The sequence below is a fragment of the Rhipicephalus sanguineus genome, chromosome 1 (genome assembly GCF_013339695.2).
Source record: "Rhipicephalus sanguineus isolate Rsan-2018 chromosome 1, BIME_Rsan_1.4, whole genome shotgun sequence".
NCBI classification, from domain to species: Eukaryota; Metazoa; Arthropoda; class Arachnida; order Ixodida; family Ixodidae; genus Rhipicephalus; species Rhipicephalus sanguineus.
In genome coordinates, this window is record NC_051176.1 from 257,427,763 (window position 1) to 257,453,253 (window position 25,491).

General features: G+C 46.8%; 1 protein-coding gene across 2 annotated transcripts in view; it reads left to right on the forward strand.

The window, feature by feature from the left end:
* Window positions 1-7,498: 7,498 nt before the first annotated feature.
* LOC119378638 (zinc finger protein 91) overlaps window positions 7,499-25,491 on the forward strand; it is a 61,111-nt gene continuing 43,118 nt past the window's right edge. For both annotated transcript variants that reach the window (XM_037647707.2, XM_037647711.2), the window contains exon 1: window positions 7,499-7,737. The gene's annotated coding sequence lies outside the window, so the exon portion shown is untranslated. The remainder of the gene's footprint in view (window positions 7,738-25,491) is intronic.

Below are 25,491 nucleotides of genomic sequence, written 5' to 3' on the forward strand. Positions count from 1 at the left end.
CACTAACGCGGTTTTGCACGGCCTCCGTGACCGATCACGGAGGCAATGCAAAGCGACCATGACGTTGAATATGTCATCATGTGACGTCACGCCATGATGACGTCATATGATAACGGCATCACCGATCACTGAGGCAATGCAAAGGGACCATGTCGTGTGAATACGTCATCATGTGACATCACGTTATGTCACGTCATGGTGATGTCATAATGAAGTTACCAATTTAGGAGGTGTGTGACGTCATGATGTCATATGTTGACCTCATCACGTGACGATTATTTTTTGCGTCACTCGTCTTGACGCCGCGACGGTCAATCTTCCCGTTTGAAGAGGCATCTGGCTTTCGCCTTCATAAGCTACGCGACGTTTGCTAGTTGCTAGTGGACGTACATAGCGAGAGAGTCAAATGCCGCGGCTGTGTGCTGCATTTATGTTGGCAATAACATTTTTTCAGTAAAGCTTGCGTTCCTCTGACGGAAACACTATGTCCCAAATTTATTTGTGTCACTCTCAAACTGACGTTGGGCCTCTCCAACCCCATGTATTTTCTTGGAGCCTCATTTATTTACGTGGAAAAGATGCCACCCTGTTGGCGTTAAACACGACACTGCTGCCAAAATTGCTGGGGTACTCGTCAAATATTTACTATCTTGTTTTGCGGCTGCTGGTTGCTGCAATAACTTCTGTTTTATTCACCGCTATTTCAAGTTCACGTGGGTACTAGTTCACAGCCGACGTTTGCAGAACAAGTCCGGCGAACGTTACTGTATTTTCTTTCTTTCCCTTGACGTTGCATGCTACTACCATGCTCGGTCTTGTAGTCTACTTCTCCTTCCACCAGCAATCTCAAAGTGATGAAGCTTTGGTCTATGAATTTGTTGATGACAGAGAGTGGCAAGTTCACTGGAATGCAAATGGAACGATAATTAAGGAGCATTAAAAAAAGGCGTCGCATTTGCTCGTCGGGACGGCACATCAGGGGCGTAGCCAGAAATTTTTTTCGGGGGGGGGGGGGGGGGTTCAACCATACTTTATGTATGTTCGTGCGTGCGTTTGTATGTGTGCGTGTATATATACGCAAGCAAAACTGAAAAATTTCGGGGGGGGGGGGTTGAACCCCCCAATCCCCCCCCCCCTGGCTACGCCCCTGCGGCACATCACAAAGTTGCCATGCGCACAGAAGCCGTAGTTGTAACGAAATTGTTTTTGAACTGCTCTGATAGCGTCCGCGCAACAGTAGTTGTTTGTGTACTCACAAATTCTCATATTCTGCGGCCTAAAGTTCACAGCGCGGTGCCCAAACGTGCTCGCAGCAAAAGCGAAACCATCAGTACGAGGAGACATGCAGACGCTCATACATGCAAAGGCACCGTCAGTCGTCGCGAACCCGTGCGATCGCCGGCTTGAGTCTTCTTTCTGTTATGCTCCGTTTGGTTATACAGGCATTCTACTCTAACGAGATATTTCACATATTTTGCACTCAGCGAGTGACTACCTTTCACGCAAGAAGCCGGTTCAGGTGTCTCCAACGCGGTGCAGAGCAACGTTTATAGAACTTGCTAGAAACGTTGTTGCAGAGAGACAGTGACTGTAGACTACCTTGTGCTTTCTGTTCATCGAAAATTATTCTTTTGACAGGAAAGAACATATTTATTTTCGAAAGTAGCTGCAGAAATGTCCCGGAGGGCTTCCGCGAGGTGATTTTGTAGAGCGCCGACAGCAATACCTATGGGGCGCGCGCCGGCGGCATCCTGCCACGCAATCGAGGCGCGTCCGATAGAGGGCGACTCCGTAACTCCTCGCCGCCAATAGAAAACTCTCGGCAGTCCTTTGTTACTTTTTTGCGTTAGTCCTGTAAACAGGAGGGGTTCAGCTCTTCGAGGGAGTTCATGCACGCTAGCCCAACCAGCACAGTAAAACCAGAGTCCTTCAAAGGACACTGGTAAAACTTTGAGGGAGTAGCATAAGTACAGCCGGAACCAGCGCTTTAACTCCTGCAAAGAATGTATGTGTACTTCATTCCAGAAGCGTCACTTCACTCTGGCTAGGGAGGTTGTTCACTCTCGTTCAGCCAGCGTACCAGAACTATGTGCGGCAGAGAGAGCACTCTTGAAAAGAGAATGCAATAATGGGCAAGCATTTTCTCCCGTGAAAGGAGTTGCTAGCACAGGCGCGCTCATTTTCATGCGCCTCGGTGCCACGGGGTGCCTTGAAAGCCGTTTGTTGTCGTCTTCCCTTGTCGGCCGTCAAACACGCGTTGTCTTGTGCTAAGCTCTACCTGGCGCTCGGCTTTGTAATATCCTCAACGATGAAACAGGATAAGACTACAGAACTTTGAGGAGCACGCACACGTATTGACCGCGGAAGACTGCGTGTGACCTCGTGCCCGTGAGGAACAAAATGATCATGCCTTTAACGAAAAAACTGGGGAGGGGCGATGCATGTAGGGAAGGGTGTTTCAACTCCACTAACATGAAACCTGGGGAGGGGCGAAGCATGCAGTGTGCGCCGGTGTTTCTTACAGCAAAATCACTGCTAATGGACTATGAGAGACAGCCTGAAGAAGAAGAAGAAGAAGAAGAAGAAGAAGAAGAAGGACCTGACAGAGCTAATTCGCCACATTGTTTTGAGAGAGAATTCTTTGATGAGGCACTAGGGGTGCCAAGCCTGAAACCGGGCGTGTAGGGAAGGGTGTTTCAGCTCCAGTAACGTCGTCGGAAAACTGCGTCGGAATGCAGCTTACCCTAAGGTGGTGCTTCTTCTTATTCTTCTTCTTCCCTACATGTCCGGTTGCAGTTCCCTACGGCATGTAGGGAAGGGTGTTTCAGCTACACTATAACGTCGTCGGCTATTTGTTGGGCTAACTGCTGCTTTATTCATTTTTAGTGCACCGGTGGCGAGTAAAGCAACAATACTTTGCAGATATCTTTCAAGAAGTGGTGTTTCAAATAGATGACTTTACCGTAGAGATCCACGTTTTTGTCTCTGGTTTTAGATAAGAAACTTGAGCGCCTTGGTAAATTTCGTTGGGGATTCTGACATTGCTTCTAAGCCAAACATGATGTTTTAGGCACTAACGACGAACCTTTAACTCATAATATGCATAGTATGGACCGGTGGCGAGTAGTGGGATTTACCCTATTTTTTGTGGCTCATACCCGTTTATGATGGACCGCGACGACGACATGACACGCCGACAAGCCGAGACTCTAAGGTGCTTCGCCCCTAAAACGCAGGGAGGGTCGCTTGGGGCGCTAGTCGATGCAGTCTATTCATTAGCTTCGAACCTCGCCTCCTATAGCGATATGACAATTTCGACAACGCGACATTTCAGTTGCTCCCATCTCCTTTAACAATGAACCAATAAAAAAAACCTTGCGGTAAAGTGCCCCTAGACGGCACTTTACAACTTCAAGCCAGAATATGCAATGTCGGGTGCTTTTGAAACGAGTGGCGCTTGTGAATTTGGACGACGCTTGTGAATTTGTGAAGGTGCACTTAATCCTAAACGATCAGTAAGGGAGACTCAAGTTATGTGACTGAAAGCTACGAAAAGAAAGCACGAGGGATCGATGTTCATTCTTGAGCGTAAACATGCTGTGGCGCATACTTTGCACCATGGCCATGCCTATACATATGATCCTACACGTCGATGCGATGAGATCCGAAGGATTAGGATTTAGTTAATAGTTTTCTCAATCCATTGGACTATAGGAGTGTAATGTATCGTGTTCTTGTTTTTCTCTCTTTTTTATTCTTGAATGAAGCCATTAGTTCATGATATGCAAAATTTTCCACGCATTTCAAAGCCTGTAGTTACAGATTGAAAATAATTGGCTCCTACGTAAGAACCTGGAGCATTTTCAAATACTCGGAAACTAAGCAGTATAGCTTTCAATATGATTACCTTTGTGTAGCAGACTGTGATCCTGCTGTAGGGTTTGTTAAATGGCTACTTGACATGCTACTTCAAAGGAAAAAAAAAAAGGAAATCTTGGTTAGTTCTGATTCTCCATTAATTTTTGCAACCGATAGCTGATGCAGAAGTCCCGTTCAAAGTCACCAGTAGATTCATGGGTATTACTAGAATGTGCTATAGTTCCACCCACGCTCACCCGCCGTGGTAGCTTATAGAATATATGTAAGGTGTCGCGCTGCGAAGCTCAATGACCCGGGTTCGGTTCCCGGCCACGGCGGCCCCGTCTCGATAAGGTCGAACGGCAAGAGAACCCATCTATACTTAGGTTTAGGCTCACAATCCTATCACTCAGAAGATCCCCATTGTTCCTGCATCTTCGCTTCTTTTGGAACAGAGCGATCTACAATCCGAGTACACGAAGTTTCGTTAACAAGCCTCTTTCCGTCGCCGTGCTTTTTTGCGATGTTTATCTGAAGTTCGTTAACAAGGTTGCGCGCCCCCTCTCTCCCCTCTCAAACCATTAAATGCGATCTAGTCTGACGCTATATCCTTCTTGTAACAGCTACAACTCGGATAACAATCAACTTTTTAACAGCGGAGCTGCATGTTTATGCTCGACTTACCGCCTATAGCGTTCGCAAAAGCTATCATCATCATGGCGGCGCCCGCTTTCTTCGTCATCATCTTCATTTTCTGCTTCGTTCCCCCAACACGTGCGCCGCTGTTAAAAATCATGAGATAGAAAAAGCAGATGTCAAGACAGAAAAAGAAAGAGAGGGAAACAAAGAAAGAGAAAGAAAGAAATAGGGAGAGAGAGAGAAAGAGATAAAAGGAAATAGGAAGCGAGAAATATAAGGAGAGTGAGAAAGAAGGGAAAATGAAGAGGAGAGGAACGTGACGTAAAAGCACGTAACACTAGTCACGTGACGTGTTCCCGCCAAAATCAGGTAGCGCTAGCCACGTGACGTGTTTCCGCGCGCAATCACGTAACAGTAGTCACGTGACGTAAAATCACCTATATACCACTAGTCACGTGACATGTTCGCGCCAAAATCACGTAACACTAGCCCCGTGACGTAAAAAACACATAGCACTAGTCACGTGACATGTTCCCGCCAAAATAACGTAACTCTAGTCACGTGACATGTTCCCGGCGAATAAATCACGTACGTAACATTATTCACGTGACATATTCCATTTTGACATATTAACATATCTGTTCAATTTATTTGCTTATTTGTGATAAGTTTCATTTGTTTTTCCAACTACCAGCTCTAGATTTCCGTTCTGTGTACCCTCCATTTCCTGTCAAGTGGGACAGAAGGTTAAATGACTGACGATTTTTTTTCCATCATCTGCTGCTTTTTTGCTTTTTGTTTATTTTTTTATATATAGGAACGTCAGCGATGGTTTCAAATTTTATCGTATACGGTATATCGTCATCGTTTTGTAATTAAGTATGATTGCTCCAAAACACTGGTCACTGACATTTTTATTTTCACATATTGCCACTAAATATAAAATATTGGACAACTGCATATGGCAAATGTGTGTGTGTGTGTGTGTGTGTGTGTGTGTGTGTGTGTGTGTGTGTGTGTGTGTGTGTGTGTGTGTGTGTGTGTGTGTGTGTGTGTGTGTGTGTGTGTGTGTGTGTGTGTGTGTGTGTGTGTGTGCGTGTGTGTGTGTGTGTGTTACATTTACTCATGACATTGATATACTGGTGGATATATCATAGTCGCTGTCTAGGAATTTTTTCTGTCAAGGCACTTAATTTACGTCACGTGTTGTGCTGTAACTTCACGCTATAGTGAAGTCGTTTTCATGAAATCATTAATCACTCTCATGAAATATTTGTGTTTATCTGTCAGCCCGCCTGAAATCTATAAGCTTACTAAAAATAAAAACTTGAACCTTTCTTTCTCTTCGATTGCTTTTTATTTATTTATTTATTTATTTAATTTTTCACTTAATTATTTATTTATTTTCAGAAAATACAAAACACGAACAAGTAGAGGAACAAAGACATGAGGCCAATTCTTAGCATCATATGCGCTCAAGAATAAAAAAACAAAAAAAAACAGAAGGATGTGTCCGTAAAGCCCTCCCAGCCTGAGCCGTTGCACCCCCCCCCCCCCCCAAAAAAAAAAAAAGGGTTACTTCAGTTACCAAAAATCGCGTCCACCGCGTTCGATCTGTTGCCTCTGTTTACCTCGGTGTCACTCAGCAGCAGTGAGTCAGCGTACAAATGTCAGCGCAGAAGATGCGTCGCACTCGCTGCTATAATGTTACCCAATCGATTCGCAAGACCTAGCCGGACAGCCGCCACGGCACCCTCTTCTCAACTCTCCTTCCACTGCCGCTGAAAAACTGCGGTGTTTGCTCCGCTTTGAACAAGCATGAACGAACCTGGTTGAAGCTGCTGAACTTTAATTTTCCCCGTCAGTCATCCACGACAGGGACTTACCCCACGACCTGTACAGGTACAGCTGATCCAGCACACCACGACTCACTGCAGTTTGTTTTATTTGTCTCATCCTACGCTATGCAGAGGCACACCCAGTGAGACAGGAGACGCGAATGTATCGGACCTCGACGCAGATAACACGGCGCGAAATGTGCAAACGAAATAAGCAAAGCGAAGCTTCAAGCGCAAGCAAGCAACAAGTCCCCTCGCATGCCACTCCCACAGTTCTCTTCTCTTCGCGGAGGCCTCCGAAGTCGAAAGTCAAGGTGCACCACAACAACCAGCTAGCAGACGACGCCACTTTCTCTTCCTTGTTCTCTCCTTCTCTAGCAGCGAAGGGAAGCACGAAATACTTATAATTTCGGCGCGCTTCTAATGTCGCACGTTAGTTGACGACTTTTCCAGGGGCCTAATGTCCGAATTTCTAGCATGACGAGCTGGTTCAGGAGCAGCAGGTCGTTTCCTGAACAAATAAAGATTAGGCGTGGAAAGCGGCGCATTCTGTTGAGAGTACGTTCTGCATAGCGTGCAGAAAGCTTTGAAGCTGTAATTAACAAAGCGACAAAAAGAAAATAAAGCGATAAGATGTATTCATATTCTCCACCCCACCTACATACACGTATGCACGTACAACGCACGCCACTTCAGCCACGACCAACGTTGGCCACCACTCCTCCCATGGTATACAGATCTCGAAGGCCGTGCTTTTGTCATTTTGCGGAAAAGAGGCGGCCTTCGATACAAGCGGTACCACCAAGAATGTAATCGTTTTTCTGTTTGCAGTAGGATAAATATGGTCATAAAGATTTGCCTTGCGACAAAGTAAACACGTGATGCTCACATTTTGGCGTTCGTAACGTCTTTTAATCGGCAAATGCCTTGGAGATTTCATTCCTTGAAGGGTGTCATCATCGCTGGGGCGACGGTTGAGCGGGTGAAATGTGAGTAAAATATGCATGACATAATGGTTATTAAAATGTTAAAGGTGATACAATGCTGTCATTCGCGAAAAGAACAGCCAGCCGTCAAGCGACAAACGGAAAGCTGTCTGGCAACGCGGGCCTGGTCGATCGCTCTTTTATTTTGCGTTTTGCTTTCCTCCGTGCGTGGTTCGCTTGACGACCGCTGGGGGCCTGTCGGGAAGCCGCTTCTTGCGCTCAGCTGTGTTCTCCCTGCCGGACTTCACGTACGCAGGGGGTGGCAGAATCGCTTTTTCCTCGAGTGGGCGGCAGGGGTTCTATCCGGAAAGGAGACGCTCGCTGTATTCCAGGGAGCGTCGTCTCGCCGGTGGAAAAAAATGAACTCCAACGTGGCGTACAACGCAGCGCCGGGTACTGCGCAAGCCGGAGTGCGGGTGAGTAGGCGCACGTACGCGCCGAGCCTACCCGCTTGTAAACACCAGCGCGGCCCGAAAAAACGGGCCACCTCACTCCGATACCGCGAGTTTTAAAAACATGGCAGGGACTCAAGTCGCAGATCGACAACAGTGAATTATGTTGCGCCTCGGAGTGTGTGTGTATTACTGTGCAAGAGGGCCAAGTTCTCCGTCCTATCTTGTAATTTTGTGCGAATGCTTTTACAAAAATTTATATTTTTAAGCAACCGTAACGATAATATGAACTTGCCTTCTGAGTACCCCTCAGTATTTGCGATTGATCACTCGTGCTGTTCTCACACGTGCGTCCGTTTAGCCGGCATTCTGGGTTGTTACACTTTCTTAAACCGTTGCGATTGTAACCGTGCTTACGCGGTACATTCTGAAGTACCGCCTTTTATTCTCTCTCTCTTTTCTGCACCGTAGTTTTCAGTTAATTGCGCAAGCGTTCTTCACTATCGTTATTGTGGAATTGACGCTTTTCGATTGTTTGGTTATTCTAATTGTGCGACGTGTGACGTGCCGGTGGTTTGCTCATTTTCTAAAGCATATACAGCTAGAAGACTGTATAGGCATAGACAGCACAATTTTTTTTTCCAACATTTTATGCAGATATGTCTTCATATGTTTTCACGGAGGGCAACAAATCCCTGGTTTATTCATGAAACGAGAATAAGTTTATTCCAACTACAAAAAATAAAAAAAAATTAAAAAGAAAAACGTTATATGGCTTAGGGGAGGTTGACTTTGTTTACGTGAGTGTTGTGTTGAATTGGTAAAAGTGAAAGTTCGTCGTGCGAAATGTTGTCTGACCAATGATACGATGAATTTTCACTTATACATTGCGATACATTTCGTGAAATACCACTTTATCGTTGCGAGTTCAGTTCATAGGTACGGTGGTCAGCAGAAATTTATGGTTTTATACGTGACGATTTCTGTCCTCTGCAGCGTTAAAAGTAAGAGCTTCACTTTCACTGTTGCAGTGTCAACACTGCAGCGGTGGTGACGCCGAGTTTCTTACTTTTTTTGAGCACGAAGTGGCGGGTCTCGCTCTTGGAAGTTGCGGTTGCCCCGGTGATTGCGGGACGCACGAATGGAACGGTTGTTCAGTTTAATCTGGCCGGCACCCTGCGTCAGCGGTGCCATTCGCGGCCCTGGTAAAGCTTTGGGGAAGCGTAGCCTTATCAGCCCAACGTTTGAAGCGCTGGTTAGAGGAAAGAAGTCTGAGAGAGGGGAGGGAGTGACGTAAGAACTTATTGAGCTGTTTAGGCGCATGTGCACTGCTGAAGAGCACGTGAACGCTCGTCGGCGGCGGGCACTATGCGCCCAGGATTTTGCGTACCGGTCTCTGAACCTGATTAGCCAAACCACGTCCAATTGCGCTCTCGGGAGACGAATGCCTCTCTGCGTTTCTACCAGGAAGCGGATTATCGGACGGACGTATTATCGATCGTGTCGAATGTCTTTCATGTCCACGTCAAGCGGTGCGAGACTAACTGTTGCGAACAGCGCAACGCCAATTACATATTTGTCGAGTGTCTCCAGAAATCGGCTCCTTTCCCAAGGGAAAGGAACCCGACCGTGGTGACGTCACCACCCGCCCCGCTTTTGTGTCGGCCAAGGATGGACCGGCAAGCCCATCCATGCCGGCCCATTGTCGAGAGGGGTGGCCGCCGTGAAGTCAGTCTGACAGGCCCTGCCAGCCCACTCGCTGCTGCAGTTCTAAATATTCCGTATAAAATTCTCCCCCAAGACCTCTCTGATCGGCCGCATGCTCACAACGGCTTTCAACATTTGTGACAGACAGCTGTAGGGTGCAGACGCTAGGACAGACGCGGCACAACAGCCGCACGGATGCGCGGAATTCTGCAAAGGTTTTGCGTGTCGAGTCCATGTCACTCGGCACCTACTCCGGAAACAATTAATCCAGTGTTGTGAAAGCAAATGTATAGAGTACGAAGGAAAATCAGATACGGAAAGTTACCAAACGGAGTTGTGTAATTTTGTTGTTTAAATGGAGACATGCATGCATTTTGGTCAATCACTGAATCACAGCTTACGATTTCATGGATAAGCGACGGTCCTCAGTTTACAACGAAACTCATCCACAATGACTTGCCATGACGTGTCAGTTCCGTGGTGGACTGAATTACGGTTGTCATCTTTGTAATGTAAACAAGCACGATGAACGTTAGTGTAGATTTAATACTTACATTTTTACTCCTTGTCCTGCCGATCTGACTTGGTGTGCTTGACCTTCTTTTCTGCCGCTTTAAAGCGGAACTATTTTGAGTTTAGCTTCTTTGTCATCTTTTTTCGCAAGCTGCCGCTCGTCGAATGACATAACAGCGGCCGACATATTACGTGCGAGTGTTTACGCCATTTTCCTTGTCGCATCACAAACTGATGCTAAAATAGAGTTGTCGTTCACGGCTTTTTTAAGTTAACGAAGTATTTTGGGTTTTGGGAAGTAACACCATTCTATATATTTTAAAGGACCAGCGCTCGCTTTGCTGCCTTGTGGTCCTTTTGCTTCGGCGATTGACTAAAGTAAATAATCTCAAAAGTCATATCGATAATAATATTTAGTAGTATTAGTAATTGTAGTAGCATCTTTAGCGCTGGAGTCTGTTCTCAACTTAAAAATGCGCGAAGTTTTTGTGATATACGGGGTGATATACAGGATGTAAAATAATAAATCTGGTACATTATACGGTTATGCATCCTATATACTGAGTTCAGTCATCGTTGCTCTTCCGAAACTAAAGCAATTTTTGTGTGTCAATTACTTGGCTGAATAGAAAAAAAAATAAAATCTAACAGCTTAATTACCGTCGGCTGAGAACCCTGTATATGACCGAAATTTTCTCGAGATTTCTTTGTTAGCATTTCAAGCATACCCGTCAGATACGCGGCAGTTCTGGCTTTTTCGCCCGGGTTAATTTTGTTAGTTTTTTTTAATTCCGTGCTTTGCCGGGCCGCACGTAGTGCTTAATTGACGGATTATCCATCAATAATGAAGTGGGCTGCTTCCTAAAAGCTTATTCCATACGAGTTCGAGTATCATATGGCAGAGAAGCGTAACGAAACTATGACAACAGACAAAAATCAATAAAAACGATAGCGAAGACGTATTTACATGATTTGATACTTTAACGCAGTTCAAAACTCGAAGCCCGGCAAAGGAGTCTTGTAGGAGAGAAACACCCGAAATGTGATCGTATCTCGCGCACCGTCACAGCGACAATAGATATAAACACAGAAACAACGTGGTACCATGTAGCTGCACCTGTTTTATGAATGAGCTGTAACATTTCCCGCACATAATTTTATAAAGGGATGCAAACGTGATCAGATTGTCGAAGTAAGAAAAGGTTTTGTCTGAACTGATCAATACATTCGGAAGCTTCCTACAAAGGCGCGTCATCGGCCATTACTGAATATCAGCTATTGAGATATTAGCCGCGTTCTCCACGGGTTAGCTCGGCAACTGGGGCAACGAAGACCCGCAGTCCAGTTTCCGCTGCAGCACAACCATTCGCAACAATCACCGCTTGCATCTGTATTGTGTTATCCGATAAGCGTTATCCAATATATAGTGCATTGAGGTATTGAATCGAATACAAAGGCTTATTCGATTCGCTTTCAGCAGTTCAAATATTCGTGCACTCCATGCTGACAAGGGATCGGTTTTATTAATTAGCCTAGACGTCAAGTGTAAGGGTGCCTTTTAAAACGTGCCGACTTCGGGCTGTGTTTTCATCGCCGAAATTTCTTTCACTAAAATCACCCGTGACGTGTAGCGTAGTTTTATTTCTTGATCTATGTCACACTTAGAGGCGTACATTGTTTGGACGAGAATAAATATTTTACTAATCAACAAGGTTGTGCTAATTAATTTTTTCACGGCATATATTGCAACTTACGAATCGTAGCTTGTGACTTCTAAAGTCATGCGCAGCCACTTGGAACGAATTATGATGATGACACCAGTTTCGAGACATGCGTCCACCAATTTTGCCATGAAATTACATTCATGTTCCAACGAAAGAGGGGGCGTTTTAAGGGCTCGTTCGAGACATTTCTGAGCCTCAGGGCTAAGAAACAATCTTGTTAAAACCATCTTGTTAAAGACGTAACTGGAGCAACAGTGAATTCTTTTCGCAAGTTTGACTGCGCTCATCTCGAAACTTGCGCTAATTTCAAAGTTAAGTCCAAATAGATGTGCCTTGTGAAATGTCTGGTTCCAGTTCACTCTTTGGAAATATGTGCGCTAAAGTAATTCAATCTAAAGTTGGTTAGCGATATTTTGTTAATTATTCGTGATGCGCTATATGGTCCGCAGTCTAAAATAATGTCCGCTTTTTTGAGTAATACACCTCAATGCACTTGTGTGCTGTATGCCATAAGTGAACTTTTGTAAAAATTCTGTTATCGCAAAGGGGAAAATCAAACAAAAAAACTGCGGTGTAATGTCTGTAGGCCTGTTGCGGCAATTTTTAAATACCGCAGGTCTGGTACGCCAACACAGTACGTTTCTAAAGATGTTTCAAAATAGTAGTATGGTTTCTTTCGCGCTTCATGCCTTAATTGTGACCTTGACGCAGTGTCAGCAGGAAGCAGACGCGGTTCTATTCCCGCATCATTTAATTCCCCCGAACTCGTGAGCTCAGTTGCACGAGCACGAGGTCTCGGGTTTGATATTTGACTGGCGGCTGGGTACGTACCGAACCCGCGATGGTTGGGCAGGACGCGAGAAGGCTCATGAACAGCACTATGGTTTCACGTATGAGAATCCCGGAATGTGGGGGGGGGGGGGATCTCAAAGTTAACCTGGTGCCTTCAAGTGTCAGTCAGTCGAACATTTTCGTTGTTTCGCAGCCCATGCGCCGATATATAGTTTCTTCACAGACGCAGCCGACTGCGAATGTGAAAGGGAAGGGGTGGGTGGGAGGGGGGCTACATTTTGGCGCAGTTTTCTCACGGCTCCGTAAAGCGGATAATTTATATGTGAACAGCGTACTGAAAGGAGAACTACCAAAGCGAGCGGCTTGACCACGCATGCATGCCCTACGAGAGGCGTTTGCAGAATTTCGGATTCTCTAGGGCACTCGCGCTCGTATTGTGCGTCTTAATTCGCGCGCCTGGTACCAACGTGTGGGGAACGTGTCAGAAGCTGCCATAGCAGCCGTGGAGATCAGCTAGCCTGATTGTACGTATAAAGCGCGCGAAGCTGCATCATTCATTTTGCGATCGGCGCTGCATGCTGACAGCGGGCTCGCGATGTTGGCCCGCGCGCAGGCGGGAGTGATGTCCGTGCTGAAATGGAATATCCTGGCGTACTGTGTCGCTTTATCTTCTCAGCGTAGTATAACAGCGGCCTGCAGTCGCTTTCTTTTTCCTATCGCGCCCCCACCTTTCCCTCGGTTTCTTATTAGTTTCCCTCTCGCCCCACTGCCGACGCCTGTGCTCGCCCACCGTGGGAGGCGACAGCTTTCTGAGCCCAAACTCTTGCGCCAGTCGCACCTTTGAAATTTCAAGTTCGGCTTTTGAGTGGCGTTGAACTTTTCTACCGAAGAGGCGCGTTTTCTGGCGCACAGCACAACCGCCGAGCGTAGGCTGCGATTGCACATTATACCTACGAAACAGAGAATGGGAGCACCTTGGCAGATCGCAGCGGTTATGGACGAGGCACCTGTTCTGTTGTATTGTTTCGCGCAGTGTCCCCTTGTCATTTCTTATCATTTTTTTCTTCCCGTTGCGCAGTCTCCTGAGCAGCTACTCGATAAATCTTTTCCCATCCTTGCAGATGCTATATATAATCGTGTGACCGGGCACTGTCGAACTCTCGTTCACCTTCTGCGTTCTCATTTGGGCTAGTGTTTGAACTTTGTGTGAGCGCTGGTACAGCAGTGTGGATGGGATGAATCAGTGAACCAAACTGGGCAGAAGGGCGTGCTTGTACATACACCTTCGTTAACGATATCCCGAGCACGTCAGTTATTTCATAAATGGTATTTCACTTGAGGCAGCCGCACTACTAATGCAGTGGGTAACGTTTGACTGCGTAAGGCTTTCAGTAATATTAATTTAAAAAAGTCTAAAGTGCGACCTTGTTCTTACAAGTGTTATTGTTTATGTTGCATCAGAGTATGTGAGTAAGTTTTAAGCCTTTTTCTGACTCCCGATAGATACCTTTTGTGTAATTGCTTGTTCGAGAGTGGCCGGTATCGTGTAACTTCACATATTTGTTGCCATGCCTAGAGGAAAAGCATTCTGACCATGTTGGCTGCTGCCACTTCTTAACGATTTGGTCTTCAAATGACCAGATACGAGCCCTTTGTGTATGAAAAGTGTTCGCGTTTTCCCATCATTAGCTACCTAACTAGGCATTAAGTCGAGAGGAGACGATGCATTTACCAGAGAATAGAAGGCGATCACTTATATTCCTGCGCACATACATGATTATGCGTACGTGAATTACATCACCATAACTTCCACTGCATTTGACCGCATGACCGTCGTTAATCAAAATGTGAACGATTCGGCTGCCCCACGCACGTAAGCGTCGGTTGTACGTTAGCAGCTACCGAAGCGTGTAATCGCGGTTTTGACTGCATCCGATAGTCGCTTCCATCTGCGATACCGCTTTACATCGTACCCAGCACGTTTTCTGTGTTCGCTTACGGAGCTTGCGTGTAATTTCGACGAAAGCTTAGCTACTTTACGCCTGCGTCAGCCCGGCGTCACGGGAGCTTGTGCGCTGCGCGCTATCAGGCCCAGTGTGACCGACAGCTGACGCTCCTGAGAAGCAGGGCAGGCGCACACCTGTCCGAGGACCACGCGGAAAGCAGCGGCCTGCGAGACTTGTCGCTAAGCGCCAGCCGTACTCAACCACGGCGGCCTGAAGGCGCAGGCGCGGAGGACGAAAATGGCTGCTCTCTCCTCTTGCCGTCCCCCGCCTGCTTCGCTGCTGTGGGCGGCCAAAAGAAGAAAACAGCCCCTTCCGCCGGAGAGAAAAATCGATGCCTTTCCTTCTCTTTAATGTAACCCGCCCGCCGCCTGTGCGGTTCGGCGGCGCTAATCCGGCCGTACCTTGTTCTTTTTTGGCTCCGGCGCACCCCACTGCTGGTGGCGCTGGGGCTGAATTAATTGTTATCCCCGAAAGGAGTACGCAAAAGAGGAGGAGATGCGTCAGTGCTCGTCCGGGAAGCAGCAGCACTTTTCAAACTCCCGTCAAGCTGTTTGCTTTTTCGACGTTGCCGGCCGCTCTCCCGCCTTTCCAACGTCCAGCGCTTCTATCCAAATAACACCCTTTACTTTCTATCTCTCATGTGGCTGTACCCCGCCCCGTACCCCCCGCCGCTGTACTTCGATCTGCTTTTTTACGTCTTTGTGTTGTTCCCGCTCGTGTGCGTGTCCTGTGCGAGGAGGTGGGGCGGCGTAGCAAAGAACACGGCGGCTTCGCCGACGCCAGCGCCGGGAGGGGGTGGGGTGTTGGCGGTAGGGCGAGTCCATCAAGGCTGTGCGGGGTGGTGGGTGCCGGTGGGTGGGGTCCGGCTGCTCTCCCCGGGGGCGGCTGGGCTCGGCGGCGCCTGCCATGTGGGCGACCGGGGGGAGCGGGTGGTGTCCTTTGGAGCGTACCATCCTAGTTTGTCGCTGTGCCGATCCGAGGGGGGTTCGGACGGCGAGTCTTCCTTGGCGTGTTATTTCGCTCGCGGCCTGGGCGGTGGTGTTCCTCGCCGCTTTGGCTGAGGGCCGTGATGCAAGAATGAGAGGGGGCGGTTGGCGGGGAGGGGGTGGGGAAGAAGCTGCCTTTGAGAGAGCACCTTTTTTCTTTTTTCTCGTTTCGTTCTTTCGCTCGCGCGTGAGCGTTCCAGCTTGCTTTTGCGACAGCCTTTTCTTCTCCCTTTTTTTTTGTAGCTTGTCGCTTTGTCTTGAAGCGGGTGAAGAAAGAATATGGAGGGGGGGGGGGGGGGGCTCGAGAAACCAGAGGGCGGCGTAGGATCCTTTATGCTTTGCTAGGCAGAGTCAGACACAGGTTCATGCAGCGGGTGTCGTGAAGCAGCACTGATGTTGATCAGTCGTTGCGCGCCTTGCACACGTGAACTCATCCAGGGAAGCGCGACCCGTCACAATAACGTTTGTTTCGTTTTTTTTTATACTTTGTTTCGTTATGTTAGTAGGAAGCAGAGCTATTTGCTATTTCTTACACCTCATTTATAGCGAAGAGTTGCCGCTTGAAGAGATGGCGTGAATGATACATGCTTGAAAACTATTTATTTTAAAATTGTACTTCCAAATACCTCCTGCGTTGGCGAATCAACAGTTGGAATGTGAAAGCGGAAAACCTCCAATTTGCTGAAACCGTATCAGAGTTCAATGTCATGCTTTCCCAAGGAAAGCTGTTTTGATGCACTCAGGATGGTTCGTTGGTTAAGCTCTTTGGTGTGTTTTAATTCAGTGGTAACTAATGGAGGCCCTCGGAATAAAATATTGGTGAAGCGATGACTTAGCTGGATGAATTTCACGACATCAAACCATTGGTTATTTACGCCACCAAGGAGCGAAAAAAAAGTGTTAATGTGACTAAAAACTAAAGTTAAGATTTAGCGAAATCACGTGATTCCGGCAAGAAACATAAGCTTAATAATTAATTCATTACATTTGATTAGATGTACTTCTTTTTCTTAAAGGGCTTTCCCATGACTAATATGAAAACAAGGGGGCACGATGTTGATTGCGACAACGCGCTAGAGATGCACGAACGTGCATAAGTACCTATCATGCAGCATGCATGTAAAGGGACTGTGATTGATACTCTTGATTATTTGGTGGTTTTTATTAACATAAAAACAGTGAGGTGTGGTTAGTTTACCATTTGGAGGTGGCAATGGTGCGGTGCGCCTTTTATTAAAATAGAAAAAGCGGTGATAAACGGGGTGGGCAAAAAAGAGGGATACAAGATCACTCCCACAGCACGTGAGACTGTTCAGCTTTAACGTGACATTGTGTGCAGTTTGATGAGGAGAGGTTTCATGGAGCCAGGCGGGCGTTCGAGCGAGAGGGACGCAGAATGGCGGCGAACCACGCCGTTCAAGGGACACTAAAGAGAAAAACGATTTTTCTTGTATTAGTAAATTACTCTTTCAAAATACCAAGATCACCACCCTTGCCACGAGAGGAAGTTCCCGCATCAATCACTACGACGTCATAGATTTTGACGGCGTCTACTAGGGCATACGCCGTTCTTAATCGGTAAAAATGATGTGCATTGACCTCTGAGGGGGCCAGAGACTTAACATACCAAGTTTCAATGAATTTCTTTGAACCAATGCCGCCAAAAAAAGCAAATTTCGCTTTGAAATCCATGACGTCACGCGCGGAGATTTCGGCGCGAAATTTAAAAGTGAAACTTCGACTTTGATTTGATTCTTATTAATAGACATATAAGGGTGAAATTAATGCCATTAGAGCTTCATCATGCGTAAAGTGCAGCGCGCGCGGGAAACGATGAACGAAAGAGAAGAACTCTCAACTGAAATTTTATTGGAAAGGAAGCGATATAAATATCTAGTTATCACAACCGTGTCGGCAAAAAAAAAAAAAAAATTGTTTTAATTTTCCGTTTTTTTTTGGCCCACATCATGTGGTTGTGATAATTCTAGATATTTATATTGTTTCCTTTCCAATAAAATTTCAGTTGAGAGTCAGCGCTAGTCCTGTTTGCTTCTTCTCATTCGTCTGTCGTTTCCCGTGCGCGCTGCGCTTTACGTATGGTGATGTACCGACTCGCTCAACTTTCTATATCATTAGAGTTTTTCTATATCATTAGAGCTACGAGTTTTTCTTTCATTTTTTTTATTGAACTATCTTTGTAAACACTCATCTTTCTTTCTTTTTTTTTTTTTTGTTTGGCGACCGCTGTTTTCGGGCGCGTGGTGTTGAACCCTGGTTGTAGGGGATAGCTGTTTGCTTCGTTTCCCATGCAAGTTGCAGTGTGAAATGCAGTCATACAATGACTTTCTTTTTTCTCGCCGATATAACTGATACAGAAGCCTGTATATTGTGTCGGCCAGCAGAACCCTTGGCCAAGCGAAAAGCTTGTAAAACTAAGACGCCCTGAGACAAGAAGTCGCACGGTCGACGCGTAAGCACACCTGCAGCCTTTTCCTGTGCGGAGCGACGTAGGGCGCATGCTGCCGAAGGCTTGAGACTTAAGTTATATCATAGAGCCCGGGGAGTTGGTCCACGATGCTCCTGTCAGACCGCGAACGCAGTCGGAGGTATTTGTGATTAATTTTAGCGCTAAGTCGCAGGCTGCACGTCACGCCCAGGAATGTTATATTGCGGCGAGCGGTGTGCCTAGTGGCTTTTCTTTCCCCGAAAGACGAGGAACATTATCTTTTCTGGCGATAGCGATAGGTCAACGCTTTGTTGCTGGTACACAGATATAGATGGAATCGCGGCTTGTGCTAGTGATGTTGAGTGTCTATATAAGGGATTATTCATGTGACGTCAACGTATGCCATTTGGTAACATTTGAAGCTTCCACTGCGCTTCTGTAGACAAACAGATCGAGATAACGGCAGCTTTTCACTGTTCTGGCTGTATGACAAAACGGCAGCCACGATGATGTCAGTGCATACCTCTGGAAACCAAAACCTGCCGATTCACAGGAGGTCTGAAAATAATAAATGCGGAGTGTGGGATGTGAATGCGAGACAATTGGTCAGAATCGATCGGTGAAAAACAGCGCTAAATGAACGCTGCAAAGAATAACACATACATTACAATAGCAATGAGAACTAACAGACAATAATGCCAAGGAAAGTATAGGGGATGTGATTTGTGGTGATTAGGATATAAATGTGAAGAAAGTAAAGTGGACGAAATCGTAACTTGCCGCCGGCAGGGACCTACCGGCGGCAAGTTCGTCCACTGTACATTCATCACATTTATATCCTAATTACTACAAATCACATCCCCTATACTTTCCTTGTCTCTGTAGCAATTGGCGTAATGTGCAAGCGCTTATGTTCAATTACTCCACAGAAAATGTAGAAGAAATACCTTCAGTGTCTGTTAATATGTTTCTTTTTTAAGAATTGGGCCAGAGAGCGAACTTTCATTATACTGTGTTAAAGGTGAATAACTACATTAAAATGTCAATGTAGGGATTTTTATTGCTATCTATGGTATTTTGGGGGGTCAATCTAGGGATAAAACGTTGACCTTGGTTGGCATCAGTGGTTCCACACTCGCCGCCATGGCTTCGATCGGCGCTGACTAACACCCCTAGGTTTAAATGCACATATATACCCCATAAAGTGAATGGGAGGATGATCGCCGCCGTAGCTCAGTGGTAGAGCATCGGACGCGTAATACGAAGTTCGCAGGTTCGGTCCCTGCCGGCAGCAAGTAATCTTTTACTTTCTTCACGTTTATATCCTAATTACTACAGATAACACCTCCTATACTTTCCTTGGCATTATTGTCTGTTAGTTCTCATTAATATTGTGTTTAACAAAGAAAAACGACCTCTTAAAAGTCATCTTCTTTCCTACGTACAGTACAGGTTACTTCCTTGGAATGTATTGAATGGACCTTTTCAAGATCACTTAAATCAGATTAGCAAGACTGTTGTGATAGCAACTGATGCTTCGCAGTGTGAGGAAAAGGCCGGTGTTGGAATATTTTCCACACAACTAGACTGGTACTTTTCTGTAAGACTCCCTGATCATACACCAATATTTTTGGCTGAATTATTAGCTGTCATTTTGGCCCTGCGTAAACTTCCCGTCTTCATAACTTCAGTGGCTATAGTAACAGATTCATTATCATTATCTGAATCACATACTCTGAGATAATTGCGCGTACTTGGTCCACAGCATTTGCGAAACCTGCGGTTAATTTGGTTTCCGGGGCATAAAGGAATAGTATTGAATGAAGTTGCGGACATTTTGGCAAAGGCTTCCATTGCAGGCCCAGTCCTTGATCTACTTCCAGTTACGGCGTTCGTCGCTGCGGCCAGATTTAGAAAGCACGCTTTAATCATTCCTTACTCCAAGTCTCACTTCATCACCAGATTTTCAGCACCTTCAGTTTCCTTGGAGCAGAAAATGGTGTATAAAACAAGGCAGACAGAAGTAGCAATGACACGATTGCGATGTAGGATCCCAACTATTAATTTATACATGCACAGAGCTGGTCTGGCGATCTCTCCAACATGTTCCTTTTGCAATGAGGTAGAAACAATCGAACATTTCTTGCTGGACTGCCGACGTTTTTCCTCTCTCAGAAAACGAACTATCGAAATTGTAATGCGGCACGGCACCTTGGTCTGCCAGCTCTTTAACTGTACTGTTGTCATTTGGGGCTTCTGTGCTGGGGCACTCGGACGGTAATATATGCAGTGCTATCGAGAAATTCATATGCGAATCAAATCGTCTTATTCGACACATCAACCGCTAATAATTTTTAAATTGTCATTATGACATAATCATTTTGGTCATTTGGGAGGTTATGCAACACGGATCTGATCTAAAACTGGAATTCATTAAAAAATAACCCTTCATTCCAATTGACACTGTAACGTCTATTAGCACTTAAAAATTTCAGACCATATGATCAGCCCGACTCTTGGCCGATCCTCCCGAATGGGTAGGTGCCAATCATCCCAGGAGCATCATCATCATCATCATCATCAGTGCTAGTGTGTTCTTCCTTGGCCTGCGCGATCACGGTCGCTTAATTTTTGTTCATGATCGGGGCTGATCCGGATCAAATTTCTTGAACGTGATTGGCTTCTTTACGCAAGCTGCAAAAGGGAGCAAACCACTGTTGAGAAATTTGATCCCGATCGCGGCTCAATCGCGATCAGCAGGGCACCGTGTGAATCTCACCTTCATACTCCGTGTTTATACGAAAAAGAGTTCAAGTTTTGCGGGCACCACTCGTGGCCTCCGAGTGGTGACAGCAAAATCGGCTCGTGACCCCGCACCCTGCCAGTAAGTAGTTTGACGTGGTCAGACGGTGTAAGTTGAGATCTGTTTAATAGGCACAGACGTCAGGGTTCTGAAGAGGAGCCATTGGCAGATCCTTCGCCGTGCAATCACAAAATCATCAGCAGAAGGTTCCACCTCGTGTTCGACTTTACGCTATTATTAATTTGCATATAACAGGTCTTCGTTATGCTTAATTTTAGTTGCAGTGCAAATGGCGCAAACACTCGCTAGCACAAGGGTGTAGGAAACGGATGCAGTACAGTACAACTAACCGCCAGCCCCATTCATCGCATCTGCTGAGGGAGGGAGTGGGGCCTTGATAATAGTTTTTTTCTTTATCTGCGGGATGCTTTCGCTCGCTGAAATTGCCGGATGTGGCGCAGTTAAGAGCAGTGCGATCGACTTGTATTAGGTAAGCAAACTTGTATGTGTTCCGAAAATGGCTGCATTTTGACGTGTTTCGCTATGGTCAGCGGTAAATCTGAGAGCAAACTAAGCTGCGAGATGACTGTTAAGGAGTTAACAACTTGGGTTAGCGTAATTATCAGTACATGCCGCAACCTTCGAACGCGTCAGCTTGTTTAGCGCGTTGCTTCACTTTAGCATTAGGAACTGAATTCAATGAACTGTGACCACCATAGGCTTGCGCAGAGGGAGGGGGGGCAGGGCCCCCCTTCCCCCCAGTCACCTAAGAGGGGGGGGGGGGAGCGCAAAGTCTGCCCCATACATTGACTTAATAGGAAAGGGGGACGCTGCGATGAGCTTTTGCCCGCCTTCGCTCCCCCCCCCCCCCTGAATGGGAACCCTGCGCACACCTATGGTTAGCACAGTGGGAAATTTGTCTCGTACATGTAAAAAAAAAAAAAAAAACGGGGCGTGGGACGGGTTGTAGTCCGGAATTGCATGGTAGGTTAACTAATGAAGAACACTGTGTTGGAGTCCTGCAGATTACCTTTGCGGCAGGGGCGTAACCAGACATTTTTTTCGGAGGGTGGGGGGGGGGGGGGGGGTTCAGCCATACCTTATGTATGTTCGTGCGTACGTTTGTATGTGCGTGAAAATTTTCGGGGGGGGGTGGGGGTTGAACTTCCCACCCCCTGGCTGCGCCCCTGCTTTGCGGGTGCACTTACACGGGACGTTGTAGCTTTTTGTTACAAACGGGTGGATGGGAGTACAATGGCTGACGGCAGTGCATTTTTTTGGAGCGTCACGCATATGTAACAGAGCCCAGAGGGTATTAGCGGCACCCAGGGAGTCTTTCTTTGAAAAGTGCATACAGAGTGTTTTTCCTTTTCTTTGGGGTTCGGGAGAACAGATTTATTAAATAAAAATCCTATAACAGTCAGGCTCCCGGTCCCATCGTGGGCAGGGCCACCAACTTGATCTTGGGGGGGGGGGGGGGCCTCTGGCTCGCTAGGTCTCAGTTCCTCAGGACTGAAATAAAGTTCTGTCATGTCAGTCAGGCATTCTGTCGTCTTCGCACATGAACTACGTCGTGACGGAAATACTTTGCCGCAGCGAATGTGACATTGAAGTATCTAATTAAGAAAAACTCGTTAAATATTTTATAAATTATTGAATTGAGAGCAGTTGTTTATATGGGAAAGTTGTAGGGCATCAGAATTTATCGCATAGCCATTTTCTGCAAATCGCATAATTTGAGATATTCATCATCGAATTTTAGTGGCGATATCGAAACTGACCACACCTGGCGTGAAACACTGCCGCTTTGTTACGTCGTACCAGAACTGCCCGTAACAAGGAAGTGACGAAATTTGAATCAAGGCGCGTCGAAGGAGAATCTGGTCAGGAAAATCGGCAGTCGTCTGGAATACACAAGTAGACCGCCTATTCTTTGCGTGCGATGTGTAGTGCTTATCTGTTTCTTTCTCAAAAAAAAAAAACTCTCACCTGTCCTCAAGAAGAAGGGCCGCAATGCTTGCCGCTGATCAGTTTTATGCTGTACAGAGAATGAAAAGTGGATATTGCTGTTTTTTTGCGGACGGCCCGAAAGAAACAGCGCCAAACATCACACAAAGGTAAGGCGACCTGCTGAGATGACTTGCCGCTTTCAACAACCAGATACTGCCTCAACGTTCCTTCGTTCAAATTTCGTGACTTTCTTGTCGCGGGAAGTTCCAGTCTGACGTGACAGAGTGGCCACGTTTCCTGCGCATCGGACGTGGCTAGTTTCGATATCGCTTTAGAATTCAATGAATATCTCAAGTTGCGTGCGACTTTTGTGATCTCTAAAAAAATGGTTTCACCATAAATTGTGATGGACTACAATTTTCTAATATAAACAAGTGTGCTCAAATCAACAATTAATAAGTTAAATAACGAGTATTTGCTAATTAGTAACTTTGAAGGAGCACTGACATCAAATTTACGCATGTCAAGATTTTTGCATCCACGTGTAGTTAACTACCCCCTAGTAGCGATTCACGACCGAAAATGCAACTGAGGGACGAATAACTATCTCTTTTATTGATTTATATCACCGGTATCTAGCACGATTCAAAACGGCCGGCAAGCCCGCCATTTCTTAGCGCTGGCAGCGTTCCCTCGCGGTCAATTCCAGACCGCGCCCAGTTTACCACTTGTCCACAGAAAGGAGTGACGTGAGGATCAGCTGTTCAGCTAACATTTCGTCTGCTAGGCGCGCTCGTTCAGTCATGCCTTGTCATCAGCATCGCCGTCGTCGCCGTCAAATTGTCGACTAGTGTTGAAGACGGCATTCTGTAACTTAGAATCACCGCGATACGCGACGTCGCGAATCATTTTCGCTTCGACGCTTTGCAAAACAGCGATTCAAAAATGGACGCTGTTCCAAGCAGCAACGAGGAGGTGCCCGGGGACGCAGGCTTGGGCCATACTCGCTGGTGTGTCTCAATTAGATATATTAGGGAATTTTAGCGTGCACAATTAACATTCCGGTATACGCAAAAGGATCTATCGAATATCGGCATAGCGAATGCACACCAGCGGACATATAGAATACGATAGGTTTCTACAATAACAATTCTGCGCCTCCAGATGGCCCCACCTATCCGGCCTCTCACGGTTACGGCTGCAGTAACCCGGTATTACGCTAGCGCAAGGAAGTCCACGGTCGAACTAACATTCACTAATAACGCTACATACGTGTTACTTGTTAGCGATGATATTTATCTATAAGCTGCTCCACTTCGATAACTTGTGGTCGTGTTGGCGTGTACCGTACGTGTAAGGAAACGCCACGCACTTTCCGTTTTTTCCGCGCCTCGACGAGCAGGTCCGTACTACGCAGCGGTTCCCCAACATGCTGGCACGTAGTCGCTCCGATTGATCGCACTCGCGCTGAGTATCACACGACAAATCAGTCGATACGACACGATGAATCGCAGGCACGGATCGGGACAGCGAGGAGAGCCACTGGCTGGGAGTGAGAGCCGGTGAGAGCGTCGCCTGGCGTCGGCGGCAGTCGGCGGCACAATAAATACACTCAGATCGTCGACGTCATTGTTACTAGCGTATCGTCACTCAGGATGGTATGGTCGGAATGTATCACACTTGTTACGTAGCACTAGTGTCGATGTCGCAGCGTGATCAATCTTCCGTTGAGCTTTCGTACGCTGTTTGCCCTCGAAATAAAATTACTTCCACGCGACGGACGCCATTCAAATTTGGCCAAGGAGACCTATGTATACCGAGCAATCGAATGAAGAGCACATCTCGACTTTGAAATTTGATGTCAGTGCTCCTTTAATGTTATTTTAGCTTTGGAAAAGTATTTCCATCTCGATGTAGAGTAGAGCACTGCACGGGTCGGATTTTACGGCCCGGCCCGGGCCCGCTTTGTGAAGCCCGAGCCCAGCCCGGGCCCGTGGTTCCAAGCCCGAGCCCGGCCCGGGCCCGGGCGTACTTGACCGTACCCAGCCCGAGCCCGGCCCGGGCCCGTAGTTCCAAGCCCGGGCCCGGCCCGGGCCCGGGCGTTCATTACTAAACTAATCCAGGGCGCGCTTGTTCATGACCAGGCCCGACCCGGGCCCGCTAGAGGATATTAGTTGTTGATGATGATTATTAATGACGCTGTGCGCTTTGTAGCGGGCGATCGGACGGAAAATCCGGTGTGTACATGCATCGAAATGTTGCTTTGCCCACGGTGCTAGGACGCGGGTGCGATTCCTGTGGCCACGGCGGCCGCAATTTGGTGGGGGCGAAATGCAAGAACACCTGTGTATATGCTTATCTTTAGGTGCACGTTAGAGAACTCGAGGTGGTCGAAATTGATCCGGTGCCACTACGGCGTGCCTCGTAATCATATCGTGGTTTTGGCATGTAATACCAAGGAATATAAATGAAATGTATCGTATGTGTCAGCCTCTAATAAAAAACCCGAAATCTTTATATATATATATATATATATATATATATATATATATATATATATATATATATATATATATATATATATATACACGTGTAACTTCAGCTTGGCACAGTATACCTTAGACCATGGAATGCATAACATTCGCGTGTGCTCGAAGGCCCGACTTACGCCTTTTAATGAGTGGGTCCGAGTATGGCCCGGCCCGCAGCCTCAAGCCCGGGCCCGGCCCGGGCCTGCACTTTCAAGCCTGAGCCCGGCCCGGGCCCGCCGGAAAACGCTTCGGACAGCCCGGCCCGGCCCGCGGGCCGGGCCGGGCCTGGGCTTTCGGGCCGGCCCGGGCCCGTGCAGTGC